General features: G+C 34.0%; 1 pseudogene; it reads right to left on the bottom strand.

Moving 5' to 3' along the window:
* Positions 1 to 3,186: 3,186 nt before the first annotated feature.
* The window catches only part of LOC101956065 (pleckstrin homology domain-containing family A member 5-like), a 158,234-nt pseudogene continuing 141,127 nt past the window's right edge, over positions 3,187 to 20,293 (bottom strand).

Genomic DNA, 20,293 nt, shown 5'->3' with positions numbered 1-20,293 from the left:
GCTAGAAATACATTTATATAGGCATATGTTTAAAAAAATGTTGTGAGAGTTTATTACCGTGAAATCCCAGTTTGTTCTGAGAGGAAGTGAAGAGGGTGTTGATGATGTATTTAGTCTATGAGTAATGCATTCTTCCATACTATGAAGATTTTACATACTTTAAATTCATATCTGGGAAGGTTAATGTCATTTTTAGTAGAAAAATAAAATAAAGTACTTTAAAAAATACATTTTGGTAGAAAAATCTGGTAGAGAATATTTCACTGATATTATGGGTAAATATCTCATGTAAAAAAGATTTTTTAAAATTATTTAGAATAAGAAGTTACTCAACAATTGTTGAAAGTAGGATTTTCCTTAAAATTTTAAAGAAATAGAGCAACTAAGCTGCCTTGAAAAATAGTACTTGGACAACTTACTGTCCTTTTATTTTTGTTGTTGATATATTTCCATTCATTTGTAATTTTATGAGATCAGTTGGTATTTTGCTTTAGACTTTTGTTAACAGTTTGTGCATTATGAAAGCTGTCTTTATATATATATTTTAAAGTGTATGTGCCTTAGCTTTGAAGACCATTTTCTTGACAGAGTGCTCTGAGATAAGATGGAATAGTATTCAGTGGACCAGAAGGATTGAAAGTGTTTTCAAGTCAGATTGAAGTTGGATATCAAGAGTGTTAAAATGTGGAATAAGGAGGAAAATAGTGTAAAAAGTCAAAGACACAAAGATAGAGAATGAAACAGTGATTATAGGGGTGGTGGTGGTGAGAAAATGGGGAGTTTTAAGTCAAGGATACAAAGAAGCAAATACATAGAATGAAAAAATCCAGAGATCTTATGTGTAACCCAAGAACCATAGTTAATGATACTTGCATGAAATTCAGGATTTTTCCTAAAAGTGTAGTTTTTAGGTGCTCTTGCCTCTCTCCCACAAGTGTATAGCTATTTAAGATGACAGATGTGTTTATTTGATTGACTATAGGAACCATTTCATTAGGTACATGTATATTAAAACATCATGCAGTACCTTTTAAATGTATGCAATAACATTCTGTAAAAAAAAAGAAAGTAGATAGGATGTTTAGAACACGAAAGCTCAGATTCATGGTAGGAAGGAGGATTGCTGCACATTTATAAGTAAAACTCTAGCTCAGATATAGTAACAGGTTATAAAAATTCAAAATTATATAGCACAACTATCTGAGATTTGGATAATAGAAGATCTTGTGTTGGTAGCAGATTGCAAGAATCTTAGATAAATCTGGTTAACATTTTAAACTAAATGTGCAGATTTAACCAATTTACTATTTTTTAATGTTGAAGTGTAGGATAGCTAGTAACTAGCACTGAAATGAAATATATGTGTTGTAAAATAGCTACTCTTAAAATGTTAACATCTTTGACATGCATAAATTATTACTTTTTGCTTTAAATAAGGAATACTATCTAATAAGAGCTGCATATAGAGGAGACAGCCAGAAGGAGTTCTCCTGAATACTGCTTTGGACCCTGTCTTCTTCCTACTCTCCATTCTTCCATACAGTCTTTTCTTGGTTACATACTATAGAATCTGGAGGACCTGAAGGCAGAGTAGAACATACAAACAACAAAAGATGGCTCTGAGAGGAAGTGATTGGCAAACACCACTTTTTAAATTTCCTTTTGATGCAGGAACAATTTATCATAAACATAGTGGCTAAAAATAATATAAATTATTTTAAATAATTTATATTTAAAATTCTGCAATGGTTTTTACAGGACCAATATCAAGCTGCCAACAGAGCAAGAGGGCAATCTGCTCTTCTCTGCTATGGTTTGAAAGTTTGTGTCCCCCCCACCTCCAAATTCATAGGTTGAAATCCTAATCCACAAGCAAATGGTATTAAAAGGCAGTGACTTTTGACAAATGCTTGTTATATAGGATTGGGCCCTAATGAATGGGTTTGTATCCTTAAAAAAAGAGACCCCAGAGAGCTGCCTTGCATCCTCCACCATGTGAGGGTACTGCTATGAATTACAACCCATGAACCAGAGACCAAGCCCTCACCAGACATCAAATCAGCCAGTATCTGGATCTTGGACTTTCCAGACTTTAGATCTGCAGAATAAATTTCCATTGTTAAGCTATTTAGTTCATGGTGTTTTGTTTTAGCAGGCTGAATAAACCAAGACATTGCCTTTCCTAGCTAATAGAAGCTGTGCAGGATTTCTTGGCAAGTACCCATATCACTCTGAATTCTCATTCCATTTGTCCATCTTTTCTCTCCACACTTATCTCCCTCTCATAAAGACCCTTCTGATTACAAGGGCCCACTTTGATAATCTCATATACTCTCCCTTCTCTGAAGTCCCTTTTGCATTATAAATATAAATAAATTCAAGGGATTATATTTTTATGGCATCTTTGGTGGGGTATTATTCTATCTACCACATCCTTTTCTTCAATTTTATCATTTCATTTTTACTGTATTTTCTTATAATTGAGTCATGTGATATTTTAAGAAAGTAAGGTGATATGTTCCTGATTTCTTGATATTTGGAAATTTTTTGATACTTCAATATAAGCTAACATTATTTGTTTAGCCTATTTTATTTTTTCACAGAGCTGGGATTCAATCTCAGTGATAGGCAAGTTCTTTATCATTGAACTGTATTACCAGTTCCATTGAGCAGGTTTTAACAAAGGGTCTGAAGGACAAATTAATTGTCACTATGTACTGAATGAAGTCTCTGACATAAATTTCAAAGTAGAGGTTAGATATATATATATAAAAACTTAATTTATAAAATTGTGTTAGTTTTAGTACATCAAGAAATTATTATTAATCTATAACATAATAGTGAAAATGACTTTAGTGATATTTCAATAAATTAATTTATGTGGTAATTATTCAAAAAATATTTAAAATGATTGATACCTTCAACAGGAATCTCATCTACTAAAAAGCTTGGCTTATGCGAAAGATGTGATTGTTTTGTACACATTTATGAAATGACAAATAGCATTATCAGTCCCAGTCTTTCTGAAAAATGATGAGTCTCAAGTTACTATTATTTAAGATCTATATAAGCGATCTAAAATTTAAGCTGTTTTTTTTTTATTTTTTCCCTTCACCACATTTTTTTGGGGGATGCTGGTATCCAAACAACATACTTAATTTAAATGAGCAAGGATAAGACTTACCTTTATGGTTTTAGTGAGTCAATCATTGTGATCTGAATCTGCAAAAGCAAAGTTTATATGAGAACCTTTAATATTTTTCCATGAGGTCACTAAAGTGTAGACTCATCCCCATTGTTTTTGATCTTTACTTATATTTTAATTTTTAAATGTGCATATTATTAAATATTGCTACTCTCTAATGTTGAATTGGGTATACAAGGAGTTCTCAACATGCCAGTCACTTGGTTTAAAGGTAAAGCCTAGTAAAAAAACAGGACAAGCTTGATACAAAACTGCAGGTATACCAGAAAAGGACAGGTGTAGAATTTCCAAGTGTGTAAGGAAAAAATAAAAATGCATGTGGTCTTTAACCCACATGGAGAACTAATGAGATGTGCTGTCAGACAGAAAAGAATGCACAATGCTTGACAGAATTGTTTCTATGGTATTAAGAGATGAAGCATTGCAAACTTAGATTCTCTACATAAGAACAGCCTTTCTTTTCTCTCTAATCTCCTGCTTCTCTCACTTTAAAGAATAGTATATTAGAAAGAAAATATAACATCTGTTAAGTAGTGAGCTAACATAATATTAGAACACATTTTACCTTAGGGTAATGACCCCTGTGTCTAAGGTCTGCTGTCATATCTCCTCTCTGAATTGGTGAAGACACTTCTGATCTGTATGTTCGCTGAGGGGAGGAACACTGGTAAGCAGTGAAGGTGATGTGGGAATAGAGTGCATCAGAAATATTAACCATAGTTTTAGGAATATTCACAGAACTGGGTTGAGGGAGGGTGCTTTGCTTATTATAGAACTGTGCTGCTGCCATTTGTAGAGCTACCACATAGTGTCATCTCTCACTGACCTCCATTTTTCTTTCTTCAGCTCCTACTGTCTTGCCATGACTGGAAGGGGTTACTTTGAGGCCTCCTCTTGCTGTTTCTTGGGAGTGTTCTATAACCTTCAAGGTAGAGGGCCATGATCTGAGCTCTGTGGCTTGAAATATTTCTTGATAATGTTTGGTAAGAAATTACTCCTCTGTTTTCTTCTTCATGTCCCCTCCCTTTCTGGATTTTAATCCACTGTTTCAACAGTTGCATTTGAATTTGTTCTTTGTATAACTAGATCAGCCTCTGCATGCAAAGGCCCTATATTAGGGTGATTTCCACCTCTAAGATCTGCCACGCTGACATTGACTGTTTTGTTCTCTGAACTATTCACATTGACTTGTCTGTAGTGTGCAGTCTGAGCTGGGCATGCTGACCCACTTTCATATTCAGATGACAAAGAATTCAACTTTACACTATTTTTGTTAAAGGTCTATCTTGACCATCTTTCTGAAATTCATATTTTTCAACTTCTAATTTCTTTTTTCTTTCAATTTTGCTTATTTCCTTGGGTTTGTTTTTTTTTTTTTTTGGAGGGGCGATGTTTTGGGGCCTCTGGTTTAATTAGCACTGTATGTTTGGGAATTTTATTACTTTCTTTATTTGGTATACGTTTGGATGTAATCTTATCCACTCTTTTCACAGGTCTGTCTGTACAAGGGCAGCATCTAATATGGTTTTCATCTACAACTTTATTTCCTTTCCTGTATCAGTGCAGAAATAATATGTCTGCATGTTTGGATGGGCTGCCCTAAAAGCATATTTGCAATTAATGTTATCCTCCGAGGTTAGCATAGCCATCTGAAAACTAGGTAATAGTATGCTTCCTAGGATACCCTCCTGTTTCTCATTTCTGTAATACAACAGGCAAAGATCAGAAAGCACAAACCAGTGTTTCTTCCACAGCTTCATGCTAGTATTGTCCTGTTTATAAAACCAACCTCATCTGACCACAGGTGCATTAGGATTTCTTTTAATTGAATTTGACCTCTATTTAAAATTGAAACCAGTGATTTTCTGCCTGTAGGGCTCTTTGGATGTACTGCATAATCTGAAATCATGTTATGGTTAGAAGCTTCGTTTATCATACTTATAGGTCTTTCTTTTCTTTAGACATCGTGGTTGCAACAGTTAATTGTGTTAGTTCACTACAAAAATACAGTTGTCCTGTGATGGCTATCCTGTGACTGGATGTTTGCAGGTCATTCCTTTCATTACGGTTTATAGAGTATCTTGCACCTTCAAAAGTTTATGCTTCCTCCCAGCCAGTAGGCAAATCTGTGCTCTGCCGATGGTGTCCAGGTTCAGATCCACCTCTGGGTCTGATCCCCAGCTGCCACTCTCCCCACCTTTTCCTGCTGCTGCAGAGGCTGCTCAGGGAGGACAAACTCATTTCCATTTTAAGCATCATTTCTAAAGCATGAAGGTACACAGAAAAGTGGACCTTCTGGCAGAAGAGATCCAGTGAATCCAACAAGTATTATTTTATCCAAGAAATGCCAAAAAAGCAAAAAGGCTAAGGGGGAAAAAAAACCTCACAGGCAATAGGGGATTAGAGAAATTAAAGATAAGTTATCTGTTACTCAGTTTCCCAACAAAAGGCGGGAGAGTAGCATAATGGTACTGCCAATCACCTGTGCGAAATAGCAGGTAAGCTCAAAAAAGGGCTGGCAGAAAGGTTGCTTTACTCAAAGATACATAGATCTGGAAGCAACCAAGATGCCCTTCAAAGGCTGACTTTATAAACAAACTGTGGTACAGCTATATAATGGAATATTATTCAGTGATAAAAAGAAATGAGCTGTCAAGCTATGAAAAGATTTGGAGGCAACATGCAGACTGGCATTGAGAAAGATGCTGATCTGAAAAGGCTATGTATTATAAAATTCCAACTATATGGTTTTATGAAAAAGACAAAAACTATACAGACAATAAAGCAATCTGTGACTGCTAGGGGTTTGAGGAAGAAGGGAGGCATGGATAGGTAGAACAAAAATGATTTTTAATGGAGTGAATCTATTTTACACTGTCGTGATGGATACCTGACATCATTCATTTCTCAAAATGCACAGAATGTACAACACAAAGAAGGAACGCTAATATAAACTATGGAATTTAATAAGAGTGTATCAATTATCATAACAAATGTGCCACACTAATGCAAGATGTTAATAAGTGAAGAAAGTGAGGAGGGAGAAAGGGATGTATGGGAATTCTCTCAGAAAAAAAAGTATATACATCTGGGGCCTGGCTAGTTGGAAATAATGAACTGCAGAATGGACATAGTGATTCTGACTCTACCTGCGGAGTCAGTTTTCAGTGTTGGTGTGATGGTAGTCTTACTGCTAAGAATCATAGGAGAGTCTGGTTTGTCTTCATAGGATCTAACTCTCCTTTGATTTTTTTTTTTTTTGTGATTGCACTTTGGACTCTCCATGAATTACTTGAAGGCAAGTTGTTTTTATATTTCTTGTTATTTATCTGAAAGCAGAGGGCATATTCCATGAAATTGAGGCATATCCCTTGACCTTTGCCTATTTGCACTATTGCCTTGAGAGTATTTTATTAAGGTCTCTGAGACACCTTGAATTTTTTGGAAGGAGCCAAACTCTGACAATATTTATCTCTTTCTGGTGCCAATTTCTTATGGCAATGGCCTCTAGATTATTCAAAATTATTTCATTGTGTAGATACTACTAGTTCTCATTAATTTATATATAAACTGTAAGCAAGGAGATGAAGTTCCCAGTGTTGATCAAGAGTAATCATTTCACTACTAGGAAATATTGCTAAATTAGCCCAGAGTAAGAGAAGGTTTTCTGTCATCAGTAGGGGTAAATATTTATTTGTATGAGTGAGTTCTTGTGCTCTCTGGGTCAAGAGTTCCATAATAAAATAAAAGTTTTATATAAAAGTTAATTTTTTTCTTAAAGGTGTGTACACAATACAAGAAAACCAGACTCTGAATTTTTTGTTCAGCATTGTCAGATCTGTAAATGAAACAAATTTTTTCTTTTGAAGTTTTTTGATTTTTTGTATAATATTAATTTTATGCTCATGTGGAAATATAATTAATATAATTTTATTTAATTCTACAGAGAATTATTTATAAACTAGCTTTAAAAATCATAAAATTGTAAATGCTGCTCAAAATAAAATGAACAGTTTGGAAAGGCATCTGGTGAAAAATAAAGATTTCCCTCAAAAATCCCCAACTTCTCAGTCACACATTTCAGAGTCTTTTATATAATGATTTCTTGTATATTTTCTAGAATTATCTATGCAGATTCAGGCTTATATATGTAAGTATGTAATGCATACACTTTAGAATGTGATGATTATATAAGTTATATATATATATATATATACACACACACACACACACACACACACATATATGACATTTTAGACATCAGCACATATAAAGCTCTGTTAGTTATGAGTATTGATGTGTGTATAGATGAGGAATGATTTTATGGTTCTGGAATGTGCTTTGGAGAGAAAATTTTTTTTTGAATTTCCTTTAGTTGTTGGAATGAGCCTCTAATGTACTTGTCTAATATAGCAAACAATTCTTTGTCTTGAGTCACACATATAGCTTACATCTCCAGACTAGACTAGAAGTTACTCCAGATGGTTATGGTTGAAGGATGGGCTTCCTGAGCCCATGTCAGCCTTGCAAGGCTTCACTTCATAAATATACGGCAGCCTCACAGTATTCAGAACATGTCACTTACAACACTTCAAAAGTTTATGTTTGGCAGTTAGCCAAAAAACACAATCTTTGTTTGACTGTCAGTGGAAAATATTCAATTAGATGAACGTACAGTGAAATGAGTTCTTCCTACAGGATTTAAACTCAACAAAACATTGCCATATAATTTCAGTGGGACTACATTTCTCATGAAGCAATGCCACTTTGGATCTTAAATGAAATTAAATATGCTTTATTTTCTGGCAATTGCCTTATGGTTATAAACCTCATTCATTCCAAAGATATCTTACTTTTATGGATGAAATCCAAAATTAGAAGGCAGCAAGTTTTGGTCTTTAATATCCTCAGGAGAGGTCTCTGTAAGTGGAACTATTTGTAATTTTGGCTTTATCATAGGGATCTCATTGGTTACACAGTAAAATACTTTATTTTTCCAAATAAGAAACTCTTTGCATATCTATATTTTCTGGAATGTGAAGGTAGATCTAACACTTGTGGATGAGCAGATTTTTATGAAGTCTATTAATAGTAAAGTCTATAGTTAAGAGTGTTAACTGTTTATACCCAGTGGCTTTTTGAGGGGAGGTGTGAGGTGGAGTACCGGCGATTGAACTCAGGGACACTCAACCACTAAGCCACATTCCCAATCCTATTTTGTATTTTATTTAAAGACAGGGTCTCACTGAGTTGCTTAGTGTCTCGCTTTTGCTGAGGCTGGCTTTGAACTCATGATCCTCCAGCCCTAGCTCCCAAGCCATTTAGGATTATAGGCCCAGTGGTTTTTTAGGGCTTACATCCCCTAAAATGTTTTTTTCTCACATATCAGTGCTATCCTATGCCATAAATTAATAACACACATGAATGCACGAGCACGTGGGTGAGTACACACACACACACACACACACACACAGCCCATAAAGGATTAATAAAGAGAACTCAATAATAGTCATTTACCAGAAATAAAAGGCATTTGTTAAAGAGAACAAAGCATGAAATGTGGAAGTCGTAGAAAGGAAAAGGCTGACATTTACTTGCATGACTATAGTTTAATTCAAGCTTGCTTTGAGCTTCAGACATAGAACTTTTGATGGTAGGATAACAGCAATGGGGAATACAAATGAATTGTGAGAAGAGGCTGATGGTTAGGAGAGAAAGGCTTTTTGCTTTTGTATGAGATTCTTAATTGAATCTTTTGGCTTTTTTGCACAGTGATTATATAGCTTGATGTTTTATTGTTGGAACTGCCTGCAGAAATGGCATGTGGTAACTCTAGCTGTTGGAAAAGCTTGCTGGGAATTGGATGCTCTGTTCTATTAACAGGTACAAAGGCAAGATATCAATTTACATAATTTTAACACTGGTGTGGAATAAACAAGTGAGAGCAATATTGGCTTATTCTTTGAAGTGAGGGTCTAACCTCTCAATTCTCCTCAACATTGGTTACTTCAAATACAAGACATCCAAAAAAACTTTATATGCTCAGATAGCTGCAAAAACTGTAACTTTGGGAGATCATTGTCAAAGCTTCTCTTCATTGTACCAGTTATCTCTTTCTTAGTTCTGTTTTCTTCATCCAGGATTATTCAACATTTAGTGCCCGCCCCACCATAGATTGACCTGCTCTGCATGCATCCCTTCATCTTTTGATATTATAAAAGTTCTTCAAATACTAACTAGTTAATTTCACAAAATCCATGTTGGAATGCCAGTGAATGTCAAAAGAGAATGAGGAGGAGCACATCCCCAAAGAGGCACATTTGTTTTCTCAGTTAAAAAAAAAAAGTATATATATTACAAACACACACAAACATATATGCATATATATAATTTATGCATATATATTTCAATTAATTGTAAGGCTAATAAAGTATAAAAGTATGTAAAGATGTAAAGTTCAAATTGTTTTACCTCTAAATGATAAGATCTATTAATTTCATGTCTACCTTGGATCTGTTAATTTAGTGCTACCATTTAAAACATGCCCTACAATAAAAATGAAATTATAATGTTTGTTCTCTGTGATGTTTATTTTCAATTAATATATTTTGAACCATCTTAACATATATGAATCTCCTAAATTCTTTTTAACTATCCTAATAACAGTTTATTGTATAATCTTTATAGTTTAATTGACGTATTACAAGATATTTAGACTTTAACTTAATCAACAAATGATAGCAAAACAACAAACTACAATAACCATATAATGTATGTATCTTTCACGTTTGACTAAATATTTGTTTAGTTAAATTGCCCACAAATTGAGTTACTGTGCAAAGGAAAAATAAAAGATCTGTTACTTAAGATCAATTTTTCCCTCTATTATGTCATTTCTTGTTTGCACTTCACGGAAAAAAAAATTCAAAAGCTCTTTAGAAGAAGACCTTTTCATAGCATTTTGGATATTTGAGATCAAGTAGAAAAGGGAGTTTTTTGTGAGCAAACAGAGGAAAAGAAGATGTTGGTTGTATCTTTTAATTTTTTTGACCCATTTGGCGCATGGAGGACTGTGCCATGGACAGGCTACTTCCAGACAAGAAACTGTGCAATTGAAAAGTATTTTGGCAAATCAATTTTGCGAGATTAACTAATCCTTGATCTTACACATTGTTAATAATTTAAAAAGTTCATGAGTTTGAGGGTAACATTCAGAAGAGAAAGTCAAGCATAAGACTTATCATTATATAAATTATTTAATGCACTCCTTGATTATGAAATGAATTATACTGATTACCTAAGTGATGAGATCTCCGAGTGACAGGGAATCTTGTTACAGGATTTTTATACCAAGAGGGGAAATTCAGAATGTGGAAAATTTATAATGTTACAATGTTATGAATTGGTGAATAATAGGTTATGCTTTTATTCTGGACTATATTACTTAGAGATATATAGAGCATTATGGATTTCTTTTTCAAAAATAGAAAGGAGAGGACCTCTTATAATGTGAATGTTATATCCCTGTCTTTAAGGAAGCAAACTAACATAATCTTTTTGCATTCGGTCCTATTCTACTTCTTTTTGTAGGTGACGAGTAGAAATTTATTTTATCAATGGTTTTAAGCTCTGTATATATTTTTGTAGTGTTTCTCTGTGGTATTTCTGAATTTTAAAAAATATCAAAAACATGCTGAACATTGGAAATTTGGAGATAAAAACATGAGGCTTTAATGGTGCTGTATTGTAATTCACAAATACCTGAACCATGAATCCTGTTAAATCTCTCCTTTCAATTCCATAAGGTTCTTACTATGTAATTAGTCAATTCATTTATTTCCAAATACTCTACTCAGTATCTTTGTAATTTCTTAGTCCACCAATGCAGATTACTGGGAAGGATGAGTCAGAGCATGGCTTCTGTGGGATCTTTGACTCTGCCAAGCCCCTTCACTGCTACTGAAACCTAAGAGGACAAGCAGGGATAGAGAGACACTGAATCAGTGCAGACCTAGCAGGCGGGCATATTTCCCACACAGCCAAGCCATGTTGAGCACGAAATTGAAAAGAAAGGGAGACAAAGACTTTTATTTTTAGGCGAATTGGCAACAGGATTACCACAGAATGCCTAGGTTGTCATCATACTGATAAAAGTAGTATTTAGCATGTGTCATGCACTCTTAAACAGGCATAGCATGTGCATGCACTCTACTGAGCACTTTATTCACAGTATCAATTCATCAAATCTTGATGATAATCCTACAGCATGAAGTACAGAAAAAGAAAATTGAGGTACAATGAAGGTATCTTCCTTAAAATATAAAATATATAAACTGGGATTTGAATCCACACTCTGTCTGTAGAGTCAATGTTCTTCACCATTTTGGTACACTTTGCTTTCCTCCTAGGAAAGAGGTGAGCCCATAGATAGGTGAGACATCATATCTGGTGTAGGTGGATAGAAAGGTGTTTAATTGGACTTAATACTTCCACTCTTATCTAAAATTGATTGAGTTCTTATAACATGGTAGGTCAGACTACCTGACATTTATCTTCCTTCATTTAATCCTTGTAGTAATCATTTCAGGTAGTAGATGCTTACTAACCCTATTTTGGAGATGAACAATCTAACCAAAGGCAAAATAAATAATTGATCAAGGAAAAAATGTTGATAAATTTGAAATCAAGATTCATAATTGTGTTTTTATCCACAATATTAGGCTGTTTGGTTAGGCTAGGATAGGAAGAGAGTATCTTTTCCTATTACATCCTGATACTCTTTTCTGAGCTTTTGGATAAACTTGTAAGGACTGTAATCAACCAGAATATGGGGCTCCTTTCTGGTGGGGAGGAGTCTTGTAGTTTTGAATCTACCTGGGTGTGAACTTCTAATATAACTATATCTATGTTATAGTATCTATCTATAGCTGATTCTGTATCTACTCCTGGGATCACTAAAATAGCTCTGTTCTCAGAGCTATTTGTACATTAGTTTGAAAATTGAATCCTTCTTTGATTAACTCTTTCAAATTTTTTGGAATCTTGCTATTCATCTTGTTGCACCAAAAGATTTAAAAGCCCAGAAATGAATTCAATTATACCTTGTTAAAGTGTCCATTAACAAAATGAATCATATCTTGCTATTACATTTTCAGAGAAAAACCAAAATACAAAAATGAAATTCCTTTCCTGATTGGAGAAATTAAATTTCAAAAATATTAAACTCTGAATTCATTCCTAGTGATGACCCTTTTACCAATAGAGGTCATACTTGTATTTTTAAATGAATAACTATAGACTGAGCCTTCTCCCACTCCTAAAGGCAGTCACTCTAGCCCCATACCTTTAATTCTTTTCAGGGATCCAAAACTACCCTGGATGAGAAAACTCTGCAGAAGCTTCACATTCCAATGCAAATTTATTCTTAACTCTTCCTGGTATCAGAGCTTCCACTTTCATTTGGGAGTAGGGCACTTCACATATTCAGTAGTCAACTCTTCAGGCAACATTAATTGTCTTACTTCTGCACACAGCCAAACTCTGGGGCTTATTTCAGGTTTTTTCCAATGAAAACAGGACCTCCAATATTTTATAATGTGCTACGTGGCTTCCCTTCTTATTACCTTCTGAGGAAGTTTCTTCTGAAGCCTTGCTGAACTAACTACAGGGCCATTCTCAACAGCTACCTGAATTCAAAGTGCTGCCTCACATATTTTAAAACTTGTTCTTTCAGAGATTAAGGGGAAGAAGAGGTGCATTTCACAAGGTTGTGCTTCACTTTAGAGTTTTAATTTTCCAAGCCATAAGTATTGTCCATTAACTGTTTCAGAAGCATGAGAAAAGCAGTTTCTATCTCCTTTATCTCTAAAGCAAGGCTTCCATTTCCCAAGGCCTCTGTTTTCCCCTGATTTATCCCAATTCCCCTCCAAATTTCAAGTGTGTTTCAGAAAGTCCAATCTATTTTATTATACGTTTATTCCCTGGTTTGACTAGGAAAAACATATATTACTGGTATAAAATTATTTAAATGTTTCCTTTCCCTTTGTTTTAGATATTTACTTTCTGAACATACATTTAAAAAATACTTTGTCTTGAGTTTTTTTTTTTAAATCAAGTACAAGTAGTTAAGTTTCTCCCAAACCATCCTTTTATTAAAAAATAAAAGAAAATGAAATAAAACTAAACCCTTCCCACTGTCATCCTACTGATGATGGTATTTTCACATAGGAAACAGACTGTTATAATAGGCTATGACAAATCATTTGCCTTCTTTTCATTGGGTTTGTTTCTTTGTATATTTTCACCTTCCCATCTCCTTTACACAGGGCAGAATTGCTTCTCTATCCTCTTAAAACTACCAAGTGTTTTAGGAAGTGGAACTACTATTCTGTGATCTTTTTAGCTTTCCCTTGCTTTCAAGTATACTTGGTTTTAGAAATGTTTCCATTTGTTACTTGGAAACTGAGGCAGTGTGAAGAACCCCATCCGCCCTTTAAACCCCAATTCTTGCCATCAAGGCAGAAAGATCTTAGACATTTCACTCAGAGTAACAGGCATGAGTTTATTAGAAAGGATGGGAAAGGGGGACACTCCTAAGGGAAAGAGTGGGTGCCCTCAGAGAGGAGAGGGACAGTGTGCTTCTCCTGCACTCCAGTTTTATTGGGGATCCCAGAGAATTTTCCAGAGACCCACCCAGGTCCACCTGTTGACTTTTAACTGATAGCAAGATGACATCAGACTTTAAAGTCCGCACTGCCATGACAACTCTAGGTCACTCTGGCTCATGCTGACCAGTTCTAATTGGATTCTTAACCATAAATTCTTATAGATTTTTATGCTTAGGAAGAATTATTTTTATCTCCCTGAGCTTTGGGATCTGGACTGTGAAAAGGGTCACCAAAGTCTCCCCCTTCATAGTAACTTTGGTTTCTCTTATCCACATTATTTCAGGCTTGCATTTCTCCTGTAGATAACAGGTAATTTTCTTAGAAATGTGACATATCCTGTCTTCTTAAGCCAGGTCAAGCTGCAGGTAAATTGCTTCTTGGAAAAGAAAGCATGTGGGGGTCAACAGAGTGAGTTCATTACATAGAATTATTCCTTTAACTTTGTCTTCCTACCACTCACATCTGTGGGTCCCTATCATATTCATCAAACATAATTCCCCCAGTTACTCCAGTTATTAATCTTTTCTCTGTTTTCAAAGAGGGCCTCAAAAATTCATTTATCTTGTTTCCATCTTTTGAAGTCTATTCAGCTTACTTTATGACATCTTACCATTCTATCAAATCAATTTGAGTCTCGAATTGTCTTTATAAACATTTGTATTGAGGTTTATCATTTTTTTCATATTTATTGAGCTTTGCTTCTATCATTTCCATCCTTCCCTAAAGAAATTTCTGTCTTTCTGTAGATCAGTCAGTGTGTATGTCTGCCTTCATTTTTTCTTTCTTTTCTTCCAATCGTTTTTGATAATGCAAAGGAAGTCTTTAAAAAAATTGTATTCCATTATGAATTCCATATTTTTAATCAATGTGAAAATAGAGAAAACATGAAAGACAGAGGTCTTTGGTTAGTTTCTGTTTTATGCCAGACCAGCTGGTATCTAAATTGGCTATCTAAATCTGGATTGATCTTAATAGTGCATTTAATTAAACTATTTAGTTTGTACTTAGGAGTGCCTATTAGAATGCCCACTGGCTTATATCCTGACATCAGATGCTAGGAGAGTTTGATCCCTTTTAATCTTTCTTTCTTGGAATTGGGTTTGAGTTATTAGAAATGGAAAAGTACACATATTACCCTCTGTGTCCTCAAACAATCTTCTGAGTACTTCTCAGCTTCCTAGCCATAATTGAAACCTTGAGGACTAATTTCCACTATGGTACATTTAAGTGGATTTTACCTCATCTGGTCTACGCCGTGAACTTCAAAGCCTAGGAACAGAAGTTGGTAGCTTTCTGTTGCTGCTTCCAGGTCATTATTCCTCTAACTCCTCTGGACTAATTTGCTAGGGCTGCCTTTACAAAATGCCACAGACTGGGTGGCTTCAACAGGAATTCATTTTCTCACAGATACAGAGCATAGTAGTCGGGATGAGGTGTTGGCAAGTGGTTTCTTCCAAGGTCTCTCCCCACCAAATCAATGTGATCTTGCTGAGTTTTCATATTGTCTTCCCTCTGTGGTCATCTGGGATGTAATCTCTTCTTCTTAAAAGTCGCCTTGGACGAGGGTTCACCCTAATGACCTTATAAACTTTAATTACTTCCTTAAAGACCCTATCTCTCCAAGCAGTTCCATTCTGAGTTATTGGGGGTTAAGAGTTCATCTTATGAATTTGGGGGGAACAATTTAGCCAAAAAAAACCTCTCCTACTTATTCGTGCACTTTTAAAAATAAAGTTCTACTACCCAGTTTCTCTCTTGATTGCTGATAACCTCAAACCTGATCTATTTCGAAAATAAATTTATGTTTATATACCCGATTAGCAAGTCTTGAAAAATTCAAATATTATCTATATAATTTCAAAGACACACACACACACACGCACACATTCTTAACAATCTCTAAATTCCTTTTTTTCACCTGGTCCTTCCTTGGCAATATTTCTCATTTTCAGAGAAAATAGAAACCCTCATCCTTTTCAGGGCAAACATTCCCATCTATTTGGAACATACTGTGTATCTGACAACAAGGTGTCTATTTTTACATACTTCAAAGGAACCCCAAAATTATCTTTAACTACTTTCCCCAAAAATCAAACTTTTCCCTTTGTAATATCACTTGTCACAGTGAAGGGTACTTTTGTATTTGTGGTACTAAAAGCTAGAGAGTTTGAAATTCCCTTTCTCTTACTCTTTATATTCCTTTCTCAAGTTTTGTACCTTAGTTTCTAAATATCTCTGGTTTCTTTTTTTTTAAAAATATTTTTTAGTTGTAACGATGAACCTTTTTAAAAATTATTATTATTATTATTTATATGCGGTGCTGAGAATTGAACCCAGTGCCTCACACATGCTAGGCAAGCACTCCACCACTGAGCCATAACCCCAACCCTCTCTTGTATCTTTATATCTTTTACCTCTCTACATTTTCTGCTCATTACCATCACCTGTATCTCCAAGTGTGCTATCTCATTTATATTCTGGCTAATCCCCAGATAATTTTTTCCCACTGCAGAGAGAATAACATTTTCAAAACACAAATATAGCAGTCACTATATTTAAAATTCTTCTAAGTATGCTAGATTTCCCTCCATTCTTGTGTCTTTTTTCCCCCAACCAGTTTTGTCTTATTTATCCTAATACACTGTGAAAAACACAGGAGATTCTCAATATATATTTGATGAATTAAGAACTAAAAGCATGAATGAAAAATAGATCAGTATCTGTACTTTGGGAAAAGAACATTGGAATCAAATTAGTAAGGATATTTTAGGTAGAGAAATGATACACATGTGTATCACACTCATGTAAATGAATAAGTCTTATATGAAAGGTGAATCATCATGCATCAACTATAAAATTCTCTTCACCAATCTTAATGTTGATTTACTTTTTTACCTCTTCATTTATCTTAAATCAAATTTTTTTCGTTATCTTTACGACTATAGCCTTAGTTCAGGTAACTATTCTTTTTCATTATTTTTTCCTGAAGGAATACTCTAACCACTTTTCATAAATATGGTCTCATATTCTTCTAATCCTTTTTCCCCAAATTTTCTATCAGAATGATTTTTTTAAAAATATGAAACATATTAAGTTACTTCCCTAGACCCTCATTGTTTTCCCCTTGTTTTCAGGATGGAATCTGAATCGCCAAGCATGGGTTTTCCATAGCTCTGGCATGATTCTCCACATTTCTTAATATTACATTAAATATTATATTACAAATATAATATTATATTAAAAAATAAATGATGAATTAAATCATTTAAATATTATATTAAAAAAATGAATGATGAATTAAATCATTTAAGATGTTTGTTAAAACAGTGGAAAACAGGGATGGGGATATAGCTCAGTCAGTAGAAGGCTTACCTCAAATGCACAAGTCTCTGAGTTCAATATCCAGTACCACAAATAAAACAAAATAAAAAACAAAACAGTGGAAAACATTATAATACAACATTAAAATTATCTATTTTTCTCTCAATTTTATGTACAATGTATTTAATTTCACTGCTGTGGCATATGAATTGATATTATTAGTCTTTACTAAAGACATGTCTAGGACTACTGAATTCCTACTGATCCAGAATTTATATTATCGGATGTCTCCAAACTATTTTTGTGAAATGGAGGGGGGAAAGGAAATAAAACTTGTTTCTTGTGTTCCCGAATTAACCTGAAATTAGTTAGCTTTGATTTTAGAATCCTGAAATTCTAACAACATATTTTCTCTGCTAGTGGAGGCCTTGCATGAAAATTACTCAAACATGTGTATTAGGTAATTAAGTTAAAAAATGGTTAGAATTAAACAGGCTTTGTTTGGGGTTGATAATAAGTACTCAGGTGATTATTATTTTTTTTAAAGATGAATTTCAGTTTCATAATTATGTTGCTTGTTTTAGATTTTTATATTATTTTTCTCATTTGATACCCAACCAGATATAATATTCCACCAAAATTTGTAATTCCCAATTTTCTCTTTACTTTTTTCCCACAGATATTTAAACTTCAAGAGAGGGTGGTCTTTATGTGCCAATTCATTTAAAAATATTGGAAAGAATTGCAAAATTCTGTTCAAGAATGAAAATAGAATTTGTGGGTAAGAATTCGAGAATGGGCTTTTCGATTTGAGAAGTGACACTTTTTTTTTTTTCCTACTTAGTAATGTAAGGGCACTTGTCTAGCTTGGAAAAAAAACTGGCTATATATATGTTAAAGTCAACTTTCTGCTAGCACTTCCAAATCAAAATAAATACAGGGTAATTTATATCCCAAAATCTATGCTGAAAAATGACTTCAGATGACAACAGTTTGAAGCAGCTGATTATTTTGAGCCTTCTCTGCAATAACCCTCATTTTGGTCTTTCAAATCTGTAGAAGTGACCAGACTGCCTTTACAAATCCAGTTTTAGGGAATCAAATCTGAAAATCTTTCCTTATTTTTATCCTTTATTCTTCCATTTCCACTTGACTTAAATTTTTGGCACTTTTGATATTTTTAGACAAATAACCAGTATTCTAAAGTCATTTTATTTATAGAAAAATAGTAATATGGTATAAAACCATAAAAATGTGAAAACAGCATAGCTTTAATTAAAAGTAATTTATATTCATGGGTTTATAAAATTAATTGTATGGCAGAAAATTCAAATAAAATATCTATTTTTTTGCATTTTGATGTATCAAACATGAAGAGACAATTACCAAGAAGACAAACTTATCTTCTTTTATTTCTAAATTTTTATCTGTTAGGGGGTTACAGAAGAAAACAGCGATAATTAGTTCTTTATACTTATGGACAAAATATTAAAGCTAATAAGCTCAGTCTGAGTATAACTAGTACAGAATGATCTTCATAGGTGGCAGTGAGAGAAATGAGTGGTCTTCAATGTCAAAGAGTTACACTAAAATAGTCAAATAAGAATGATATATAAATAACCGAATATAAACCAATTAATATTCAATGGGAAAAATTAATATCTACAAGACATTATAATAATCAGATATCACTTGCCAAATGCTACAGAATCATTGATGGAATAAGGAAACAGTAAAATTACTGCTTTATTTTCAACTAGCCAATAATTTTGTTGCAACAAAAATTGGCTTCAGTTCAGTGGTTCTTAAACAAGGAAATATAAACACATTACCCAAGCCAGAACAATAGTGGGATGAGGGGTGGGAGGGGGAGGCTGGAGAGTATAAGAGTAGTGGAATTTGCACCATATGCTCTAATTTGGATTTGGACAGCTTTTTGGATGTCTTTGGTAATAAACAGGATTTCTGCTTTTTGTCTTCTTGATGTGAGGTTTATATTTGGAGGAAAAAAACCCCACTAGTTTAAGGAAACAAATGAAGACCTTCTGGTTTGAATATTTATTTTAATGAGAAGAAAGCACATTTGGATAAAAAAAAAAGGTGAAGAAAAAGCAAGTTTATACTCCCTTGATGTTCTCTATGATCACGTCTGTCTTATCCAGCTCTAATTTTCTTTGATTTTAACTCATCTGTATGACCAGACATCTGTGAGTATTTATGCCTTTTTTGGTTATGTGCTGTCCCGTTCTGGCTATCCATCAAATCCAGAACAGACTTCCCAGCAATGTTTTGTACAAAATGTAGAGTAGAATGATAACTGATTAGCATTACGTGATAAATGGACATTCTTCAGCTGAAACTGTAAAGTGCAAAACAGCTGAGACAACATATGAGCAGGAAATACAGTGCACAGTCTGTCTCTTGGTTCACTTTCACACAGCTAATTTTTTATTGCTACGACTCAAAACCATATACAGCTCAGGCACTGTATATTCTATACAGCAAATATAAAATATGGGCTGATGCCCTTTTGTCTGCATATATTTTGGGGAAGATATCTTGATGTTATATTCAAAGAATGATACATTGTTTAGTAGCATATAGAAAAAGATAAGGCTCAAGGTTGCTGCTGACTTTGTCTTTTGCTAAAACTCTTGGTGTGGTTGTTTACCTGTCCCCTAGATGCTGTAAGGTCGAATCTCATGTCTTTTAATTCTTTCAATTTGATTAATCCCTTGATGAAACCCTGGAATACACTTAGATTTGCAAACAAGCCTACAGAGTAAAGGAGAAAATGGTGGGGTGGGGTCTGAGATAATAACTGCTGCTCTAGATTAAAGCCTCAGCTCCTTACCACTGGCCAACTGTTATTCTGCAATAGCATTCAGACCAGTGTTTACAAATATGCATTTCTTTTTTAAGGAAGTTAATAATTCATTTCTTAAAAAAATTATGTTTCCTAATTTAAAAAGTTAACACACACACATACACACACACACACACACACTCATGCACACACATTCTAAATACTCTAAGGGGAGAGATTTAACATGTAGGAATTTGAAACCTCTATTTTGTATAGTTTTTAAATAAACTTTTA

Source organism: Ictidomys tridecemlineatus, chromosome 9, assembly GCF_052094955.1.
Source record: "Ictidomys tridecemlineatus isolate mIctTri1 chromosome 9, mIctTri1.hap1, whole genome shotgun sequence".
NCBI classification, from domain to species: domain Eukaryota; kingdom Metazoa; phylum Chordata; class Mammalia; order Rodentia; family Sciuridae; genus Ictidomys; species Ictidomys tridecemlineatus.
The sequence above is the reverse complement of the archived record's forward strand: the minus strand, read 5'-3'. Positions and strand labels throughout refer to the sequence as shown.